Below are 12,861 nucleotides of genomic sequence, written 5' to 3' on the forward strand. Positions count from 1 at the left end.
TTTATCCAGCAGGCTAAGGGTCACTCTCTGTGTAACCGTACAGAATCAGTGTTTATTCAGCAGGATGAGGGTCACTCGCTGTGTAACTCTACAGAGTCAGTGTTTTGTTCAGCAGGGTAAGGGTCACTCACTGTGTAACCATACAGATTCAGGGTTTATTTGGCATGGAAACTTTTCTTTATTAGAATCAGATAAATCCTCCGTTTTGTACCACTTCCAAGAGAGAATATTCTCAATTCAGCTGAGTGCATGATGCAGGTGGGATAAACACATTCGGATCACTGATCCCTGTGGTCAAACTGTTGATCCTAAAAATTAGAAAACAAAACCAGTATGATTGAAGGTTTGTTCAGAAATATCCCAAAAGCACCTCACAGACATCAAACTGACATTATCGTGGAGAATGCAGCCAACGATTTGAACTGTTCAGATTTTGCAAACAGTGAGATGGTTTGTTTGTGACCTATTGCACTCTAGTGCTGGTGTTTGGCAGCGGGACCCTGGATTCCATGTAGCTTCGACCGATATCATAGAATCCCTGCAGTGTGGAAGCACGCCATTCAGCCCACACAGACCCTCCAAAGAGCATCCCACCCACACCAACTTCCCCTATCCTGTAACCCACCGAGCCTGCATCATGGGGCAATTTGGCACAACCAATCCACCCTAACCTGCACACCTTTGGACTGTGGGAGGAAACCCACGCAGTCACAGGGAGAAAGTGCAAACTCCGCACAGACAGTTGCCTGAGGGTGGGATTGAACCCAAGTCCCTGGCACTGTGCGACAGCACTGCTAACCACTGAGTCACCGTGCCACCCATGATGACCAGGAGCTGTCATATGGTTATCTGAACGGGCAGTCAACATAATGAGTCAAATGAGACAGCAAGTACTTGCATTTATATTGGGTCTTTTACTCACAGCAACTCACAAGATTGTCAATCTGACAGATACTGAGGGACAGAAGACTTGGACCGTGTAAGAATCTTCTTGAAGTTTGAGTGGACTGGGAATAACTCATTGGAATTTTGAAGAATGAGGGAGGGTTTTATAGAAACATATGAAATGACGAAGGGAATAGACAGAATAGAAGCTGGGAGGTTGTTTCCACTTGGGGGTGGGGGAGGAGGAGGGGTGAAACTAGAAACGAGGGGACAAAATAAGGGGGAGCGTCTTGAGGACTGAGGTGAGGAGGAACGTCTTCACCCAAAAGGTTGCGAATCTGTGTAATTCCCTGCCCAGTGAGACAACCTTGTTGAATTTTTTTTTAAGGCAAAGATATCTATCTTTGTTTGAACAGTAAAGGAATTAAGGGTTATGGTGAGAGGGCGGGTAAGTGGAGTTGAGTCCACGTAAAGACCAGCCGTGAGCTGATTGAATGGTGGAGCGGGGCTCGAGGGGCCAAATGGCCCACTCCTGCTCCTATTTCTCGTGTTCCTCTGGTCTCATTGAAGGAGAGGACACAGAGAGGGAAGAGGTGGAGAGATGTTAGAAGAGAATTCCAGAGATTAGGATCCAGGCAACTGAAAGCATGGCCACCACCAAGCATTTATTCAGGAGCTTTGAGCTAGTGAAACGCACAGCAGGGTTTTGGGATAAGCTCCTGCTTGCTGTCGGGAATTAACCAGGTCATGCGATGGTGTCCACATTTCAAAACAATGGGTGAGTCATGAGGTCAGGTGACCAAATGCCCGGCCAACGAGGAAGGTTTTCAGGTAGCACATCCCAATCCTTGACCCACCATGACCCCAGAGTCAAGACTGGACAACCGTTCAGTGAGAGCTCTGTCAACAGAGGGTGCCAGCTTTGACAAAGGGTCAGTTCGACTCGAAACGTCAGGCTCTTTTCCCTCCTTACAGATGCTGCCAGACCTGCTGCGATTTTCCAGCATTTTCTCTTTTGGTTTCAGATTCCAGCATCCGCAGTAATTTGCTTTTATATAGATGGTGCCAGTTACTGTAGGACCACAGCTGATGTAATGCTGTCGGATTTCCGATAGCTCAGTGGTCAACACTGCTGCCTCCCAGCGCCAGGAACCTGGGTTTGATTCCAGCCTCAGGCAACTGTCGGTGTGCAGTTTGCATGTTCTCCCCGTGTCCGTGTGGGGTTCCCTCCAGGTACTCTAGTTTCCTCCCACAGTCCAAAGACATGCACGATAGAGTGGATTGGCCGTGCTAAATTGTCCCATAGTGCCCAGGGATGTGTAGGTTAGAGTGGATTGGCCGTGCTAAATTGCCACATAGTGCCCAGGGATATGCAGGTTAGGGTGGATTGGCCGTGCTAAATTGCCCCATAGTGCCCAGGGATGTGCAGGTTGGGGTGGATTGGCCGTGCAAAATTGCCCCATAGTGCCCAGGGATGTGCAGGTTAGGGTGGATTGGCCGTGCTAAATTGCCCCATAGTGTCCAGGGATGTGCAGGTTAGGGTGGATTGGCCATGCTAAATTGTCCCATAGTGTCCAGGGATGTGCAGGTTAGGGTGGATTGGCCGTGCTAAATTGTCCCATAGTGCCCAGGGATGTGCAGGTTAGGGTGGATTGATGATGGTTCTAGATTAGAGTGGTGCTGGAAAAACACAGCAGTTCAGACAGCATCAGAGGAGCAGGAAAATCAACGTTTCGGGCAAGGGCCCTGAGGAAGAGCTTTTGCCCGAAACATCAATTTTCCTGCTCTTCGGATGTTGCTTGACCTGCTATGCTTTTCCAGCACCACTCTAATCTAGAATCTGGTTTCCAGCATCTGCAGTCATTGTTTTTACCCTGGATTGACGATGGGAAATTCAGGGTTTCAGGGATAGGGTAGGGATGGGTGTGATACTCATTGGAGGGTTGCTGTGGATCCAGTGGGCCGAATGGCCTGCTCCTGCACTGTAGGCACGATTTACGAAGCCTTGGTTTAAGTTAGAACTGAAGGCCTGGTCACCCAAGGTGGAGCTGGTATACAGGAGGGAACAGAGTGAATGATGCGCAGTGGTCTGAACAGGAAGTGCGAATGGAGGCCATTACAGAGCTAGGGAGGGATGAGTCCATGATTTGAGAGAGAAAAAAAAAACAAGATTTTTAAAATCAATTGACCAGACGCCAATGTTGCTCCCTGAACGCAGGAGGGAAAGGGAAATGATACGTCAGATGGCAAAGATTAGGCCTATGTAAGAGGCCAAAATGAAAATTGCGGGAACAAGGGGACCCCTGATGTTTGTAGCGCGAGAGGAAGTTACAGAGATATGGAGGGATGGGTCTGCGTGAGAGCGAAAGTGAGCATCTTAAAAGTCAAGGCACTGACCAACCCAGGGGCTAGTGTCGGTATGGGATTGGTGAATGAGACCGGATGTGAGATAAGCTCCTGCTTCCTGAAGGGAGTTAACCAGGTTGTGTGTTGGGATAGTCAGAGGCAGACCTAACAAAGGCACAGATGGGGGTTTCACCTGGAGGCTGGGGTTCAGGCTGATAAAGGGAGGGAGACCGGCCAGTTAGTGTCTCCTTACACCAAGGAGCTGCCAGAGGAAATGATAGAAGCGGGTACAGTTACAACAAATGGAGAGGTAGATTGATTGGAAAGGGAAATGGGCCAAACATGGGCAAAAGGGACGAGTTCAGTCTTGGAAACCTGATCAGCACGGACGAGCTGGGCCGAAAAGGCTGCTTCCATGACCTTGAGTTTAGCCACGAACCGTGACTGACACTCATAAAGGCTTGCATGAGAGGGAAATGAAGAGGAAACTCAGCTCAAGGCCTACACTGTCCACATAATATGGTCCACTGGACCCCAATGTCCCTTACCGAACGAGAAGAACTAAAGGCTAACATTTACTTTCTACCTGCGGGTGTGCTTTCAAAGGCTGGCATCTGCCCAGGGCTTGTGGAGGTGCATGAAACAGTCTTTAGCGGTGAAACTCGTTGAGCTTTGAGATGATCCAGGTCCCATGGATCTCGGGAGTGCAGGTTAACATTATCACATGCTCCATTGACCAAGGAATGTGAATGATCTCCCACCAATAATGATACACATGCTCCCTCTGGTGACTCAAATGGGTCATTACTGCAGTGGGGACCATACACCAGTAATGGGTAGCGTGCTCAATCCCTGAGCCAGACTCTGCCCCAGGCCTTCAGTATAAAATTGAGGCTGAGGAGGCAGTGTCCCTACATCTGAGCCAGGGGGCCTGGGTTCAAATCCCACCTATTCCAGAAAAGTATCTCTGAACAAGGTGATCAGAAAATATCTATAATGGAAATTGACACGCTCAGTGCTGAGGGTCTGTCAGAGGAGTCTTTCAGATCAGGTATTCAGTGAGGTCACATCTGCACATATTTCAGAGGTGTTGAGTCAGTAAGCAGGGGGATTGAGGGGAAGGTAGATATTAAGACCAGTAAATCAGAAAGAAAGGACAGGCAGAGACAGGTAAATGAGCCCCTTGGTACTAATGGACTGATAGTGTGTTTATTTCAGTGCAAGGAGGGCAATAGGGAAGGCAAATGAGCTTCAAGCCTGGATCAGTACCTGGGACTATGATGTGGCGGTGATTACAGAGACTTGGTTGAGAGACGGACAGGACTGGCTGCTCAGTGTTCCAGGGTTTCGTATTTTAGCTGAGGTAGAGAGGAAGGGAAAAAGAGATGGAGGAGTTGCATTACTAATCAGGGAGAATGTTGCTCTCAGAGAGGATGTATGGGACGGTTCATCCACTGAGGCAATGTGGGTAGAGCTCAAAAATAAGATGGGTGCAATCACTCAGATAGGTTCCCCAACAGCCTCTTGAGGAACAAGTATTGCAGGCAGATTATGGAACAGTGCAATAAAAACAGAGTTGTCATAGTGGGTGACTTTAACTTCCCCAGTATTGACTGGGACTCCCTTAGAGCAAGAGGCTTACACTAGGCAGAATTTGTTAAGTGCGTCCAAGAGGGTTTGCTGAAACAGTATGTGAAGAGTCCAACTTGAGGACGGGCCATCCTGGACCTAGTATTGGTGAATGAACCTGGCCAGGTGACTGACCTTTCAATGGGAGAGCAATTTGGGTACAGTGATCATAACTCCTTAAGTTTTCAGATAGCTATGAATAGGATAAGTCAGGACCTTATGGAAAGGGCAAATTATGGCAGTATTAGGTAGGAGCTAGGAGTGTTAATTGGGAGGGTATTATCATGTAATCCACAACTGACATGTGGGAGTTGTTTAAAGACCCGCTAATGAGGGTTCAAGACCAGCATGTTTCAGTGAGAAGGACAAGATGGCAAGGTAAGGGACCCTTGCAATACAAGGGAGATTATGAATTTAGTCAAAAGGGAAAAAACAAGCATATATAAAGTTTAGGAAGCTAAAATCCGACAGGACTCGTGAGGAATATAAGGAAGACAGGAAAGTACTCAAGCAGGGAATTAGGAGAGCAAGAAGGAGCCATGAAATAAGGTTAAAGAGAATCCCAAAGCATTCTATAGATATATCAAAAACAAGAGGAGAATGACGGAGAAGGTAGGACCACCTAAGGATAAAGGAGGGGACTTGTGCTTTAAGGCAGAGGATGTGGGTGAGATCTTAAATGAGTACTTTGCGTTGGTATTCACCCAAGAGAACGATATGGAGGATAGTGTGATTAGTGTGGAGCGTGCTCATATGCAAGGGCATTTTGAGATCAAGAAAGAAGTGGTGTTGGATCTCTTGAAGAGCATTAAGGTGGATATGTCTGCCAGGGCCCCATGGTACCTCCCCCAGGTTATTGAGAGAGGCAGGAGGGGAGATTGCTGGGACCTTGACTAAGATCTTTGTATTCTTGCTAGCCACTGGAGAGGTTCCAGAGAACTGGGGAGTAGCTAGTGTTGGTCCTCTGTTCAAGAAGGGAAATAGGGATAATTTAGGAAATTATAGACCGGCGAGTCTCACATCGGTGATTGGGAAACTGCTGGAGAGAAGTCTTAGGGATAGGATTTACGTGCATTTGGAAAAGCATGGTCTAATTCGGGACAGTCAGCATGGCTTTGTGTAGGGCAAGTCATGTCTTCTTAACTTGACAGAAATTTTCGAGGAAGTGATGATAGTGCTAGATGAGGGTACCGCAGTGGATGCTGTTTACATAGATTTGAGTAAGTCTTTCGACAAGGTTTCTCAAGTTAGACTCATCCAGGAGATTAAGATGCATGGGATCCCCGGTGACTTGGCCGTGTGGATTCAGAATTGGCTTGCCCATAGAAGGCAGAGGCTAGTGATGCAAGTGAGTTTCTCAGACTGGAGGGCTGGGACTAGTGGTGTTCCACAGGGCTCTGCATGGGACCTCTGCTGTTTGTGATATAAATAAATGACTTGGACGAAAACGTAGATGGGTGGATTCGGAAGTTTGCAGATGATACAAAGATCAATGGAGTTGTGGATGTCGTAGAAGATTGTCCAAGGATACAGCGGGATAGGGATCAGTTGCAGATAAAGGCAGAGAAATGGCAGACGGAGTTTAATCCGAGTAAGTGTGAGGTGCTGCATTTTGGGAAATTGAATGTTAAAGGAGAAGTTAATGGCAGGACCCTGAACAGCGTTGATGTACAGAGGGATCTTGGGGTTCAAGTCTATAGCTCCCTGAAAGTGGCCACACAAGTAGACAGGGTGGTAAAGAAGGTGTAAGGGATGCTTGCCTTTACTGGTCGGGGAATTGAGTACAAGAGTTAGGATGTCACACTGCAGCTCTATGAGACATTGGTCAGGTCGCAGTTAGAGTATTGCGTTCAATTCTGGTCACCACACTATAGGAAGGATGTGGAGTCTATAGAGAAGGTGCAGAAGAGGTATCCCAGGATGCTGCCTGGATTAGAGGGTATGAGCTGTAAGGAGAGGCTGGAAAAATTCAGGTTGTTTTCTCTGGAGACTGAGGGGAGACTTGATAGAAGGCTACAAAATTATGAGATGCACAGGTAAGGTTGATGGGCTGAATCTTTTTCCCAGTGTTGGAATGTCTAATACGAGGGGACACACATTTAAGGTGAGAGGGGGAACGTTCAAAGGAGATGTGGGGGGCAAGTTTTTTTTACACAGAGAGTGGAAAGGAGATGTGGGGGGCAAGTTTTTTTTTTACACAGAGAGTGGTAGGAGTGAGGAACACACGGCCAGGGGTGATGGTGGGGCAGATATGATAGGGGTGTTGAAGCGGCTTTTAGATAAACACATGATTATGCCAGGAATGGAGGGATAGGGACCAAGGGCAGGCAGAAGGGATGAGTTTAATTTGGTGTCAAGCTTGGCACAACATTGTGGGCCGAAGGGCCTGTTCCTGTGCTGTGCTATTCTGTGTTTTATGTTCTGAGTACTGATGAGGGGTTTAGCCCAGGTTTTTGCATTGCTATCTCTGCAGTAGTTATAGGACAGGGGACGTCTTGTTGTAGTTGTACAAGATGTTGGTGAGGACACATTTGGATTATTGCATGCAATTCTGGCCGCCCTACTATAGAAAGGATATTATTGATCTTGAAATAATGCAGAAAAAATTTACTAGGATGTGACCTGGACTGGAAGGTTTGAGTTATAAGGAAAAGCTGGGTAGGCTGGGACTTTTTTTCCCTGGAGGGTAGAAGACTGATGGGTGATCTTATAGAGGTTCATAAAATCACAAGGGGAATAGATATGGTAGGTAGCCAACAGCTTCTCCTCATGGTAGGGCCATCTAAAACTAGAGGTGAGAGGGGAGAGATACAAAAGGATCCTGAGGGGCAATTTGTTCACACAGAGGGTGGTGAGTGTCTGGAACAGGCTGCCAGAGGTAGTGGTGGAGGTGAGTGCAGTTTTGTCATTTAAGAAACATTTGGACAGGTACATGGATGGGATGGGTCTGGAGGGATATGGACCAAATGCAGGCAAATGGGACAGGTTTAATTTGTGAAAACTGGGTGGCCTGGACTAGATGTGCTGAACAGCCTTTTCTATGCCGCAAACATCTTTGACTGTATGGGTGAATGCAATAAGCACCTCCTACTATTGTAGGAGAAATATGTAAACAGGAGATTGGAAACATCCAGCGTATAAGGGCAGGGTAGGAAGACTGGATTGCATTTGGAGTCATAGAGATGTACAGCACAAAAACAGACCCTTCACTCCAACTCGTTCATGCCGACTGGATATCGTATATAAATCTGGTACCATTTGCCAGCACTTGGCCCGTATCCCTCTAAACCCTTCCTATTCATGTCCCCATCCAGATGCCTTTTAAATGTTGTCATTGTACCAGCCACCACCACTTCCTCTGGCAGCTCATTCCATACAAACACCACCCTCTGTATGAAAAAGTTGCCCCTTCAGTCCCTCATATCTTTGCCCTCTCATCCTAAACCTATGCCCCTCTAGTTCTGGACTCCCCCACCCCAGGGAAAAGACCTTGCCTATTTATCTTATCCATGCCCCTCATGATTTTACAAACCTCTATAAGGTCACCCCTCAGCCTCCGACGTTCCAGGGAAAACAGCCCCAGCCTGTTCAGCCTCTCCCTGTAGCTCAGATCCTCCAACCCTGGCAACACCCTTGTAAATCTTTCCTGAACCCTTTCAAGTTTCATAACATCCTTCCTGCAAGAGGGAGACCAGAATTGCACACAATGTTCCAAACTTTAAGGCACAGCAGTGGGTCTGGGCTCAGGATTGAGGTGGGAGAGAATAAATACCACTCCACTCCGAACCTCCGGAAGGACAACATCTGTTTCGGTGCTGAACGGAGAGAGAGTGGGGCTCAGTCAGTCACGTGGCTGACAAACCTTTCCACTGTGAGCCTTTCTACCTCCAGCCCAGGGAGCATGAGGGGTCAGAAAGACATGGGATGCAAGAGTGGGAAGGCCCAGGTATAAAACTGAAGACATAAACCGTTGGCCAACTCACGATTCAACAATCCATCCCTTCTCTTTACAGAAGTAGTTAACGGACAGCGGTAGGCATCCATATGCAGTGAAGGTCAAGATGTAGGGAACTGGAAAACAAAACGTGATGAGGTCATATTAACACGAGAAACCAACAACAGAAATGTTAGCAACATCTTCCAATTGTCTATAAAGCAATAAACGCTGGGAAGTTTGCAGAAGCAGTGGCCTAGTCATACAATCGTTAGACTATTAATCCACAGACCCAGGACACGATCGGAGAGACGGGTCTGAGATGCTGAAATTTCAGTTCAATAAATAGCTGGAATTAAGAGTCGAACGGTGATCATGAAACTGGTGTCCATTTAGATTAGATTAGATTACTTACGGTGTGGAAACAGGCCCTTCGGCCTAACAAGTCCACACCGACCCGCCGAAGCACAACCCACCCAGACCTATTCCCCTACATTTACCCCTTCACCTAACACTACAGGCAATTTAGCACGGCCAGTTCACCCTAACCTGCACATCTTTGGACTGTGGGAGGAAACCGGAGCACCCGGAGGAAACCCACGCCGACAAAATCCATCTGGTTCACTAATGTTCTTCAGGGAAGAAGATTTGCTGCATTTTGGTAAAACAAACGGGGGCAGGACTTATTCTCATCCTGACAGGATTCCACACGGCCGACCCATTCGTAAAGTTAGATCACATTGCATTCAGGGTGAGCTTGCCAGTTGGATACAAATTTGGCTTAACGGCAGGAGATGGAGTGAGAGTTGGAGGGTGGTTTTTCAGAGGCCTATAACCAGCAGTGTTCCGCAGGGTTTGGGGCTGGGTCCATTTTTGTTTGTCCTTTGTACAAACGATTTGGATGAGGATATAGGAGACATGGTCAGTAGGTTTGCTGATGACACCAAGGCTGGTGGCATAGTGGATTGTGAAGAAGGTTACCTAAGATCGCAAAGAGATCTTGTTTGATTGGGTCAATGGGCTGAAGACTGGCAAATGGAGTTTAATTTGGATAAATGCAAGACATTTCATTTTGGTAAAACACACAAGGGCAGGACTGAGACAATTAAAAATAGGGCCTTGGGTAGTGTTATAGAACAGAGAGATCTAGGGGTTCAGGTACATATTTCTTTGAAATTTGCATCACATATAGATAGGGTGGTTAAGAAGGCATTCAATGCTCAGACCATTGAGGACAGGAGTTGGGGTGTCATGTTGAGGTTGTACAGGACATTAGTGAGGCCATGTTTGGAGTGCTGTGTCCAGTTCCAGTCACCCTATAATAGGAAGGATATTATTAAGCTGGAGATGGTGCTGAAGAGATTTACCAGGATGTTACCGGGAATGGAGGTTTGAGTTGTAAGGAATATTGGGCGCAGTTCTGGTCTCCCTCCTGCAGGAAGGATGTTGCGAAACGTGAAAGGGTTGAGAAAAGATTTACAAGGATGTTGCCAGGGTTGGAGGGTTTGAGCTACAGGGAGAGGCTGAACAGGCTGGGGCTGTTTTCACTGGAGCGTCGGAGGCTGAGGGGTGACCTCATCGAGGTTTATAAAATCATGAGGGGCATGGATACGGCAAATAAACAAGATCTTTTCCCTGGGGTGGGGGAGTCCAGAACTAGAGGGGCATAGGTTTCGGGTGAGAGGGGAAAGATTTAACAGGGACCTAAAGGACAAATTTTTCACAGAGAGGGTGGTACGTGTATGGAATGAGCTGCCAGAGGAAGTGGTGGAGGCTGGTACAATGACAACATTTAAAAGGCATCTGGATGGGGACATGAATAGGAAGGGTTTAGAGGGATATGGGCCAAGTGCTGGCAAATGGTACCAGATTTATAAATGATATCCAGTCGGCATGGACAAGTTGGACTGAAGGGTCTGTTTCTGTGTTGTACATCCCTGTGACTCTATGAGAGGCTGGATAGGCTGGGAGTTCTTTCACAGAGTATAGGAGGTTGAGGGGTGACCCTCATAGAGGTTTATAAAACGATGAGGGGTGTAGATAAGGTGAATGGCAAGTGCCTTTTTCTTGGGGTGGGGGATTTCAAGACTAGGGGCCATACTTTTAAGGTGAGAGAGGAGAGAGCTTTAAAATGAACACGAGATACAACCTTTTTACACAAGGAGAGGTTTGTGTGTGGAATGAACTTCCAGAGGAAGTGGTGGATGCGGAGACAGTTACAACATTTAAAAGACATTTGGATAAGGACATGAATAAGGAAGGGTTTGGAGGGAGATGGGCCAGGAGCAGGCAGGTAGGACTAGGTTAGTTTGGGATTGCAGTCAGCATGGACGAGTCGGACTGAAGGGTCTGTTTCCGTGCTGTGTGACTCTATGTTGTCCTTACCTGATCTGGTTTACATGTGGCTACAGGCTCACAGCAATGTGGTTGACAATTAACTGCCCTCTGGGAGGACAATAAATAAATGCCAGCTCGTGAATGAATTCTTTTTTTTAAGTGTCAAAGGTCAGTCCCAGCAACTTTGAAAAGGGAACCGTGCTGTCTCAGTCTGGCACAGACAAAGACTACAACCTCGTACTCATTCCTGTCACCAGCATAGAGTCATACAGCTGTACATCATGAAAACAGACCCCTCCATCCAACTTGTTCATGCTGACCAGATATCCTAAATTAATCCAGTCCCATTTGGCAGCAGTTGGCCCATGTATCTCATTCGTTCACCTCCACAATCCCAACACTAGAAACGTCATATTCCCAATTGTTACCGGGAATGCTTCCGGAAATGCTTCAGTCCAACGAGTCCGTAATCCCAAACTAAACTAGACCCACCTGCCTGCTCCTGGCCCATATCCCTCCAAACCCTTTCCTGTTCATGTGTCTACCCAAATGTCTTTTAAGCGCTGTATTGGCACCCACATCCACCACTTCCACAGAAAATCTGTTCCACACGTGAACCACCGTCTGTGTAAAAAAATTTGTCCCTTATGTCTTGTTAAAATCTCTCTCCACTCCCATTAAAAATATGCCCCCTAATCTTGAAATCCCCCATCCTCGGAAAAAGTCAACTACCATTGACTTGATCTGTACCTCTCATTACTTTATGAACTTCTATCAGATCGCCTTTCAACTTGCTACGCTCCAGTGAAAAAAGTCCCAGCCTTTCTTTATAACTCAAACTTGCCCTACCCGGCAACATCCTGGTAAATCTCTTTTGACCCCTCTCCAGTTTAATAATATCCTTCCTCTAACAGGGTGACCAGAACTGGACACAGTACTCCAGACGAGGCCTCACCAATGTCCTGTACAACCCCAACATGACTACTTCTTTCAGAATTGAAGAGAGAAAAATGATCTAAGATCTAAAATTTCTTCTGCATACTCTCTCATGTGTCTGGTTAGGACATCTCTCTCACAAAATGGCAAGTATTGCTGGGTTAATTGTAATGTCTATATCTGCAGAACAGCTCTTGTATGTAAATCAGATGAAATATGAGGCGCTGGAAAAGCACAGCAGGTCAGGCAGCATCCGAGGAGCAGGAGAATCGACGTTTCAGGCATAAACCCTTCATCAGGAATGTCAGAGACCTCATTTGGAACTCATTAGTCTTTGGGTGAGGCCAACATTGACCTGACACACGATGCCCTCCAAAGTGGCACACCCCTGCCAAGGCCCTGAAGTGCTGATGATGTGCCGGAGAGTGAACAGTGTCCGCAAGGCTGTGACCAGGGGGTGGAGAGGCAACACACAGAGCGCGCGCAGGAGTCTGCCTTTACACTTACCACCATCACCAGTTTCAACGTTCCAGATATTGACCAGCACCCCCTCTTGTGGGTCAGAGGAGCCACCAACGTATGTCTGAGTGATTAATGTTGCATTAGAGGGAACTGCGATGTGCTGGAATGGAGTATGGAGAGCAGACTTCACACATTTTCTGCTCTCTGGGTAGAACTGGTAGCGGACAGACTGCAAGCAGAAGGAAAGAGAGAGATCAGTTAGACAAGGGAACTTTGTGCCACAACCCAGTTCTGAGTGGAACTACATCAGTCCTAATGGCTGCATTCTGGAA

At 47.1% G+C, this 12,861-nt stretch overlaps 1 protein-coding gene and 1 long non-coding RNA gene across 4 annotated transcripts in view; one reads left to right on the top strand and one right to left on the bottom strand.

Moving 5' to 3' along the window:
- Positions 1–12,861, top strand: part of itgb1bp1 (integrin beta 1 binding protein 1) — a 49,854-nt gene that overhangs the window by 11,718 nt on the left and 25,275 nt on the right. The gene's annotated exons all lie outside the window — the stretch shown is intronic.
- LOC122541414 lies at positions 155–12,782 on the bottom strand. The gene is made up of 3 exons (XR_006309598.1): positions 12,575–12,782; positions 8,844–8,931; positions 155–308 (listed from the first exon to the last, which is right to left on the bottom strand). It is a non-coding gene; the product is annotated as an uncharacterized LOC122541414 (long non-coding RNA).

Source organism: Chiloscyllium plagiosum, chromosome 3 (assembly GCF_004010195.1).
Source record: "Chiloscyllium plagiosum isolate BGI_BamShark_2017 chromosome 3, ASM401019v2, whole genome shotgun sequence".
Lineage (NCBI taxonomy): Eukaryota > Metazoa > Chordata > Chondrichthyes > Orectolobiformes > Hemiscylliidae > Chiloscyllium > Chiloscyllium plagiosum.